At 41.3% G+C, this 9,320-nt stretch overlaps 1 long non-coding RNA gene across 1 annotated transcript; it reads right to left on the bottom strand.

Annotated features, from left to right (window-relative positions):
• Positions 1-1,193: 1,193 nt before the first annotated feature.
• Positions 1,194-2,400, bottom strand: LOC123057435 (uncharacterized). The gene is made up of 3 exons (XR_006426845.1): positions 2,246-2,400; positions 2,032-2,154; positions 1,194-1,417 (listed from the first exon to the last, which is right to left on the bottom strand). It is a non-coding gene; the product is annotated as an uncharacterized lncRNA (long non-coding RNA).
• Positions 2,401-9,320: the final 6,920 nt, after the last annotated feature.

Here is a 9,320-nt window from a genome sequence, read left to right as displayed (position 1 = left end):
AGATTTGTTCGATTGTGTGTTGTTTCAATCGGCCGTCACCCCCAACATATATAAGAGGCGGCTGGACTTCCCATACAAGAAAAGGACTAAAAATTCCGTCCAAAACATCAAAAACCCTAACCTAACTCGGATAGGAATCTTTGGCAATTTCCGGATCAATCTCGGTCTCACCGATTGGTTTGCTTCGGTCCCACCGAGTGAACGTGGTCAACTTTCTGTAACTTTCTGGATCAATCTCGGTCTTTCCGATTAGTTTGCTTCGGTCCTACCGAGTCAACATTGCCAACTATCTGTTAAACTTTCGGACAAACTCGGTCTCACCGATCAAATCAACTCGGTCGGTCCGAAATGACTCTGCAGCTTTTGTTTCTGACCTTGTTTTGCCTTCACAGGTTGCATACGAACTCGGATTAAGACGATTTTTATATCAAAATCAATCGTTTCGACGAGACGCACAACTTTAATGTTGAAACAGATTCCACCAGAGGCCATATTGATTGAGTTTTATGCCTTTCTTTACTCTGGTGTCAACATGAGCATCTCTGAACTTGTCATAACTTTTGAGTCCGAGCTCCGTTTTAGACTATCTTGATATACATCTTGATCTTCTCGAAGAGAGACATTCCAAGGTGACTTCCAATCATAAGTTTGAATTGTTCTTGATATAACCTATGCTAATTTTATGACTGTGCCAATTTTGAGCGTCAACAGCTGGCCGTCGTAAACTGACTATAGCGACCTTTCTTCTGGAATGGTCGCAAACGTTTATGACCAAAATACGTCTACTGTGGCGTTTTGGTCACTAGAAACCTCCCCAGGCCACGTAGGCATCCAGCGTGGCAATCTGACGTGGCACAAGATTCAGCCCGGTCCAATTCGATTTTCTACATGGGCCTAGCCCATTAATTCAGCTTTTCTATATATTTTTTCGTGTCAATTTTTGGTCGATTTCATGGGCCTAGCCCAACATTATAGCCTTTTTATCTTTGGGCCGTAGCCTTTGTTTCTCTTTTTTAATATATGCCAATTGTCAAATTCTGGTAAGTGGGTCCCAAATGTGACGTTCTAGTTTGTGGGACCCTACTGTCAAGGTCATGTTCTTTCATATTTCAATATGCAAATACAGAAAACAGACACAATATTTCAAATAACAGCAGGAAGCAATCTGCTACATCATATAACATACATAAAAATGTGATCAGCATCAAGTTTATAATTAGATTACACACATACAGCCCAAGTCTATCACAGGAGCCCTACAAGTTCTGCTTCATCATATAACACACAAATAGGATCAGCTCCCAGAACTAGCACACGTACAAGTTCTGCTACAAGGAGTTCGTTACTCCCAGAACTAGCTCAATGAGGTAAAACTATGCTTCATCCAACTTCTTTGTCCTGAATGAAATGCCAGCATCTGCACATTGTAGAACAAAATGTTTAGGGACAAAATAAAAGTAAATCGAACAGCAAAGTATCAAAAAAACCAAAGTATTAAAAACTGCAGTAATTTACTCGTAGTTGGCAGGTACACAATACCATGGTTTTCATATAAAATACAGAGCAAGTGTTTGGCTACAACATAGAATGCTGTAAAATTTGTTTTAGAATCCAGGCATGTCAAATTTTAAGCACCAGCAGAATAGATCTAACAAACCAGACCATGATCATCATGCGCATCAGGATTTATGGTTCTAGCAAAACAGTAAAGGGATGGACTTACACGCATCAAGCATACCAGCTACTACATCACCATTCTCGTGACCACAGACATCACCATTCACTAATAATTCCCATTGGGAGATCAAACTATGCATCCAACAAGCTACAACAACAGGGAATCCAGAAAAATTTATGACCCGAGATGACGAATCAACTCGGTACATCTCAGTTTGAACAACCACGACGAGACAAATCTGCACATAGGAGCAGCGTCGTTCGTGGCATCCACATGAGGTCGCGCAACATCAAGAACATGGCGCATGACAGCAATAGACCTAGAGATCTAGGACAGAGGGAGGGGGAGCTTACACTTGCGAATGCGGCCGGGTAGAGGTGGAAGCTGCGGCGGCCGCAACGGATGCAGAATTGAAGAGGGTCCTCATGTAGCAGTAGCAGCAGCAGCATGAAGAATTGAAGACCGACCAACAGAGCCTCCAATGCAAACAGAGAGGCATGAGGAAACTGAATCCAATCACATCAAATCAAATCGAGCTGCTGCACCTTGACGTTGAGGAAAACAAACCTCATCTCATGTCATCTCAGGGAGGAATAAGAAGAAAAATATATGGCTGCTGCTCCATGACCATGACCTTGAATTGTTGCTGCTGCACAAGATCGAGGAAGAAGAAGACTTGCAAAAAAATCAATAACTAGCAATGTACAAGCATGAATTCATGGAAGGACGAATGCAAGGCCAAACATCCAGCATACTGTTTCTTAATGCGCCAACTACTTACAAAACCATGGTAGTTCTAACCATATTAAATTAAATTAAATTAAAGGACAAAGTGAAGTCATGATGAATTGATAGTTCCATCTTATAAAGCTTTCTGTTTAGCATATCCTAAATCATAGTCTATCTACCAATATATGAATTCTTTAGTTTTCAGAACCGAGGCTCACATATTTGTGCTGATTTGTACACAGCCAAGAAAAACTTCTTACAAATAAATTCATGGAAGCATATCATCCTTTCAGTCCCTCACCCATCTCCTAGTAGTATTACAGACAAACTAAATTTTACATAGGGAGGTTCAGATTATCTTCATTGTATTTTTAGTATTTTTTTTACTTGAGACAAACTAAATGCTAACATCAATGACAACAAGACTTGAACAAAAATAGCTATTGAAGAAACATGTTTATAAGATAGAATGAAAATGATTTACACCACAACATATAGTTCACATGTACTGGAGCTAGAGACTACAGAACACACATAATCACACATATGCGAACAGGGTACTACTCAATGTTTCAGGTTACACTATTAAACAAAATTATACAAGCGACTAGACTAGTATCACAGATCTACAGAGTAGTACTAAACAACTAAAAATAAATAGTAGAAGTAACTAGTACAGGGAGCAAGTACTCTTAAAATCCGAATCTTACAGACTTATACAACACCGGGAAATTCAGAGAAGAAAGGGAGAAAGAGAGATTGCAGGAGGAGGTCGAGGATTATGCAAATTAACTTTGTCGAGACTTATACAACATGAATACAAATTCACAAGTTATTTGCATTTTTATTCAGAACTATGTAACACCATTTACATTACTTTCACAACAGAAACAAGAAACTTTGGTGCATTGTAAAAAAAATATGCACGCAGAGGTTGTAAAAAAAATATGTGTACATCTAGCCAAGCTCCGGCGTGATGTCCATGCTGAGGTTGTTCTTGGCGAAGAAGTCATGCTAGATGGCCGTCGCGTCGGCCACCACAAAGTTGACGCCGTAGTGCTTGCTAGAGAAGAAAATAACAAGTCAGTATACATATTATATCTGTCAAAAGAAGGACCAATATCAATCAGACCCTTTAATTTTAGAAAACATGGTTTCATTTGATGGTTATTGGAGTAGCAGCTTTGGTTTGCACTATAAGGAACCTGTAATATCAATTTCTAACTTTCTAACAGTGAATTGGATCCTCAGGTGGTGTTGGGTGTACTAGACAAAATGCTACACCCGTGGACTCCGTCTGCTGAATAGGATGAAGTTCTACCAACAAGTTCGTCCTCTCTGTACTTTCTTTTAGTTTCCAAATGGATCAAGAAATCAATGTTGTGACTCATCTATACGGAAAGGATCCTACGTAAAAAGCTACTGTTCCATGCATGGAGAGATCGGCAACCATTTATACATTCCTATCTCTGAACTAAGAATCGGTACAACATGTGGATGTCTGTCTGACAGAAGAACAAAATGCAGACTCCACTGCTCTGCTCCAGCGACTCCATCTTGCTCGTACTGAGCAGATCAAAGTGCATTTACATATCATTTTTCCTATCTTCAGTTCACTACAGACCATTGCCTTTCTGTAAAAAAAGTATCATGCATATGAGTTAGTCATGTGAACTTTCACTATGTAAGGCCTTAATGACACAGTCATAAGCAGGAACCCACTGTGAACTTTCAGTATGAAACATTGACTCAACGATGTGCATCAGCCTGAAATGAATATCTATCACAAGAGTAGTAGCGTTTAGTATACACTAAAACTTATGCATATCCATGGGAAGGGTCTAGTTCTGAATGTTCTGTCCACAAGAACAACATTGATGGAAATATGAAAATAAAGCAATTTCTACTGCTAATCCGTGACTTCACATTGTATTCCTACTAGATAACACACACCCAAGGATCATTCATCATGGCACCCGAGCACCAGCAGTTTCATTGTAGCACACTTACAGATCAAGCAACAATAAGTGCATCCACTCGAGCTCTGGGAAGGCATGGCGCCGGTGCTGGCTCCGGCTCCAAGCGACCTCCGCACCACCGGCCGCCGTTCGGGCAGGGCACTCCTGATCAAATCGAGGGAACGACCATGGAAGCATCAAATTCTACGCGGCGGCAGCGGCCAAGAGTGAGAAAAAAAGCAGTGGGAACAGAGCGTGGACCTGGGCACGGTGACCGTGCAGCCGTCGTTGGGCGTGCGGAAACTGCAGGCGGTCGTGACGGACCGCATCGGCGTCGCGCCGCAGCAGAACTCGGCGTCGCTAGCTAGACCCCGCCGCCAGCGCCGCGTGCCGCTCGACGACGGCGCCGACCTCGCCGCCGCCGTCCTCGTCGGGATAGACTGCTACGTCCTCGCCGGGATCGAGCGTGGGAGGGAGCGACGGCAAGTGAGTCGAGCGGGAGAGAGAGGAGGGGATGAGGGGCCGCAAACGGCGGCTACGCGGAGGACGAGGAGGGGCCGCAGACGGCGGCTGCGGCGCAACTGGGTGGCGGAGACGAGGGGGGATGGATCGTAGTGGGTCAGGGTGGGCGGTGGATCTGGCCGTGGATCGATGGGATGCCGCAAGAGCGAGGAAGGAGAAGTGAGCGAGGGGAATTGGCAGTGCAAGGAGAGAAAGAAAGGAGGCGGGGGGGGGGGTGGGTGGAAAATGTCCATGAGGACAGACCTAGGGTTTCGGCTCGGGTGGGTTTGGGCCGTTGGATCCGGAAGCATCCGACGGTGGTTGATGCGTGATCCGCGTGATATGCTCATGGTCCAATCAGAACACAGCAAACCATTTGATGACCTTTGACCATATAAATTGGTCGTGATCGATTCAAGATAAAATATTTCATTTCATTTTTCAATGCTCAAAATGAGTTTTTTTGTGAAAGTCCTATCAAAGATTTGTTCAAATAATATCATATTTTGCACAAGTTTACATCTTGGATTTGAAAACAATATTGACAAAGGGAGTTTTTATTTCCTTTGCATCAAAAATCGATTTTCCATTTATCGAGTGCCCAAAATGAGTTTTTTTGTGAAGGACCTATAATATATTTGTGACCAAATGGTTAGGTTTCAAAAGTTTTTACCCAGATCTGGTGAAAAAGACAAATTAGGGCGAACACTCATCGTTTACGGCATGGACTACCAGGGTATCTAATCCTGTTCGCTCCCCATGCTTTCGCACCCCAGCGTTAGTAGGGACCCAGAGAGCTGCCTTCGCTTTTGGCGTTCCTTCGTAGATCTACGGATTTCACCCCTACACACGAAATTCCACTCTCCTCTGTCTCGGAGTTATACGGTGTCCGGCTGGACTTTTGTCCTCTTTCGCTATAAACACTACAACAATAGAAGCACCCTTCTAGAGATAATAGTAGCAAATGTTTTGAGGCACTGATGGAAGCATGCTAGCCTTCGTGTCAAGGAGCGATGCGAGCGGTCCAATTGCACATCAATAGCAGCTGCTTTTATCTCCGCATTCACTAAACGAAATGTTGAACCCATGTTGGCCTCTTATTCGTAGGATCGGTCCAAAGCGCGACTGAGTTGACGTTGATAGACTTGTGCGTGCTCTGCCGCTCGTAACCTTTTTTTTCTCCCATCGATCAAATCGAGGAGGTCAAGTTTCGAGAGCAGAGCCTCTCGCTTCTGATTATCAGTCATATCGTCGTCGAGCAGAACGCGCAGGGAAGGAATCGTCGAGTTCACTGGGAAGAATGGTTTCCACCGATTTAATTGGAAACGTGTCAAATTTGAACTGTAGCTGCCTTATAGTTTGCTCTTTATTTTTTCCAAAAATCATTTCTAGGTACATAAGTATCTATTTAATTAGAGAAATATCAAAAAAATTCCAAGATTCAACCTCTTGCTAGGAATGGTCATTCCCGCCGTTTTGACCGCATTTTGAAACGGGCATAAAAAATTCAAAAAAAAACAAAAAATTGGGAAACCTTCGCATTGTGTCATTATATGTGGCCAAGTTCCCAGGAAAAATAACAAACTTGTAATACGATAATTATTTTAAAAAAGTGTTCTCGGAAACGAGCTATCACATGTGGAGATCAATGGCTTTCAAGACAAATGATCAATCTTATGGCCACATTCATGGCATAGTTTGTTCAAATGATCTCATATTGTGCACAAGGGTGCATATTGGAATGGCAAACAATATTTCATAAGGAAGTTTTCATTTTCTTTGGACGAAAAAACTATTTTCCATTTTTTGAGTGTCCAAAAGGGGGTTGTTTTGTGAAGGACCTACCAAATAATTGTTGCAAAATTGTACCAAATCAATTTTCTAAAATACTAGGACATATTTAATGCACAATTGACCAAATGGTTGGGTGTAAAAAATTTTGATCCTCCTCTCGTGAAAAAGACAAATTTTCGCCGATTCAGTTGGAAGCGCGTTAAATTTGAACTGTAGCTGCCTTATAGTTTGCTCTTTATTTTTTCCAAAAATCATTTATAGGTACATAAGTATCTATTTAATCAGAGAAACACCCAAAAAATTCCATGATTCAACCTCTAGCTAGGAACGGTCATTCCCGCCGTTTTGACCGCATTTTGAAACGGGCATAAAAAATTCAAAAAAAATCAAAAAATTGGGAAACCATCGCATTGTGTCATTATATGTGGCCAAGTTCCCAGGAAAAATAACAAACTTGTAATACGATAATTATTTTAAAAAAGTGTTCTTAGAAACGAGCTATCACGTGTGGAGATCAATGGCTTTCAAAACAAATGATCAATCTTATGGCCACATTCATGGCATAGTTTGTTCAAATGATCTCATATTGTGCACAAGGGTGCATATTGGAATGGCAAACAATGTTTCATAAGGAAGTTTTCATTTATTTTGGACGAAAAAATCATTTTCCATTTTCAGAGTGCCCAAAATGAGTTTTTTTGTGAAGGACCTACCAAATAATTGTTGCAACTTTGGACCAAATGAATTTTATAAAATACTAGGCCATATTTAATGCACAATTGACCAAATAGTTGGGTGTCACAAGCCTTGATCCACCTCTGGTCAAAAAGACAATTTTTTGCCGATTCAGCTAGAAGCGGGTCAAATTTGAACTGCAGCTGCGTCATAGTTTGCTATTTATTTTTTTCCAAAAATCATTTCTAAGTACATAAGTATCTATTTAATCAGAGAAACACCAAAAAATTCAAAGATTCAACCACTAGCTAGGAACGGTCATTCCCGCCGTTTTGACCGCATTTTGAAACGGGCATAAAAAATTCAAAAAAAATCAAAAAATTGGGAAACCTTCGCATTGTGTCATCATATGTGGCCAAGTTCCTAGGAAAAATAACAAACTTGTAATACGGCAATTATTTTAAAAAAGTGTTCTCGGAAACGAGCTATCACGTGTGGAGATCAATGGCTTTCAAGCCAAATGCTCAATCTTATGGCCACATTCATGGCATAGTTTGTTCAAATGATCTCATATTGTGCACAAGGGTGCATATTGGAATGGCAAACAATGTTGCCTAAGGAAGTTTTCATTTTCGTTGGATGAAAAAACCATTTTCCATTTTTCGAGTGCCCGAAAGGAGGTTTTTCTGTGAAGGAACTACCAACTAATTGTTGCAAAATTGGACTGAATCATTTTTATAAAATACTAGGACATATTTAATGCACAATTGACAAAATGGTTGGGTGTAAAAAAGTTTGATCCACCTCTCGTGAAAAAGACAAATTTCCGCCGATTCAGCTGGAAGCGGGTCAAATTTGAACTGCAGCTGCCTCATAGTTTGCTATTTATTTTTTCCAAAAATAATTTCTAGTTACATAAGGACCTATTTAATCATAAATACATGGTTTGGTGGCGATACGTGGAGGTTTGGGCGGTGGCCGAGGGCCTCAACTCTAGAGCGCGTAAACTCGCATGCCCGTCGCGTGGTCACCGCGTGACCGTAATGTTGCCATGTGTTCTGGGCGGCTTAGGCATGTCTAGTGGGTTGGGCACTCCCCAGGTTGGTGCTAGGAAGAAAATTACAACATAAGATTCTCACGAGAAGACCGATCGATGCTCAAACATGAATTAGCAGCCAAGTGTTTGATTAGCGGTACGGGAAATGCACATGGCCAATGGGCGTGAGTTTTGGCTGAGGATGATCATCTACTAAGGAGAATGTCTTCACAAATTTTTAGCTCAAAAGGAGGATCCTAGGTTGTACTTGCTTTGCAAAGTACCACGCGAGACAAAAATATGAATGTTGAAGCTGGGCTCAAAATAATGAATGGATTGAGCTAAAATTTTGTGGAGGATGGTTATTTGGGCATAGGAAAGCATTGTAGAAAATTGATACCATTTGGACATGCCAAAGTAGTACTTCCTTCACAATGCTCTTCTATGGACAGAAACTTGGGAAAACTAGTGAGAGATTGGATGAATGAAATGAGCTCAAAATTGGTGTAGGTAAGTTACTTAGGTATGGTCATGCGCTGGTCAATTTTCAGATCATTTGGGTAAGCCTAGCTAGTACTTACTTCACAAAGCTTCTCTTGAGGTAGAAACTTTGGAAATTTCCCGAGAAAGATTTACTAGGAAAATTGAGCTGAATATTATCATGTGGCAATGATTTGGGTATGGAAGAGTGCCCGAAAAGTTTGAGGGTAATAGGAGGGGTCTATATAACACTTGCTTTGCAATGTGCCAATTTGGCCATAAAATATAAATTGAACCTGGGCTCACATAGATGATTTGACTGAGCTGTAATTTGGAGGAGGGTGATAATTTGGGCATATGAAGAAACTGTATAAATTTCATGTCATTTAGAGATATAAAAAAGGTACTTCCTTCACAATGCTTCTAGGTGGACAAAAACTTTGGAAATTTGCCGAGGAAGATTTGCTAG

Source organism: Triticum aestivum, chromosome 3A (assembly GCF_018294505.1).
Source record: "Triticum aestivum cultivar Chinese Spring chromosome 3A, IWGSC CS RefSeq v2.1, whole genome shotgun sequence".
NCBI classification, from domain to species: domain Eukaryota; kingdom Viridiplantae; phylum Streptophyta; class Magnoliopsida; order Poales; family Poaceae; genus Triticum; species Triticum aestivum.
Note: the sequence above shows the minus strand (reverse complement) of the source record. Positions and strands in the feature narration are given on the sequence as shown.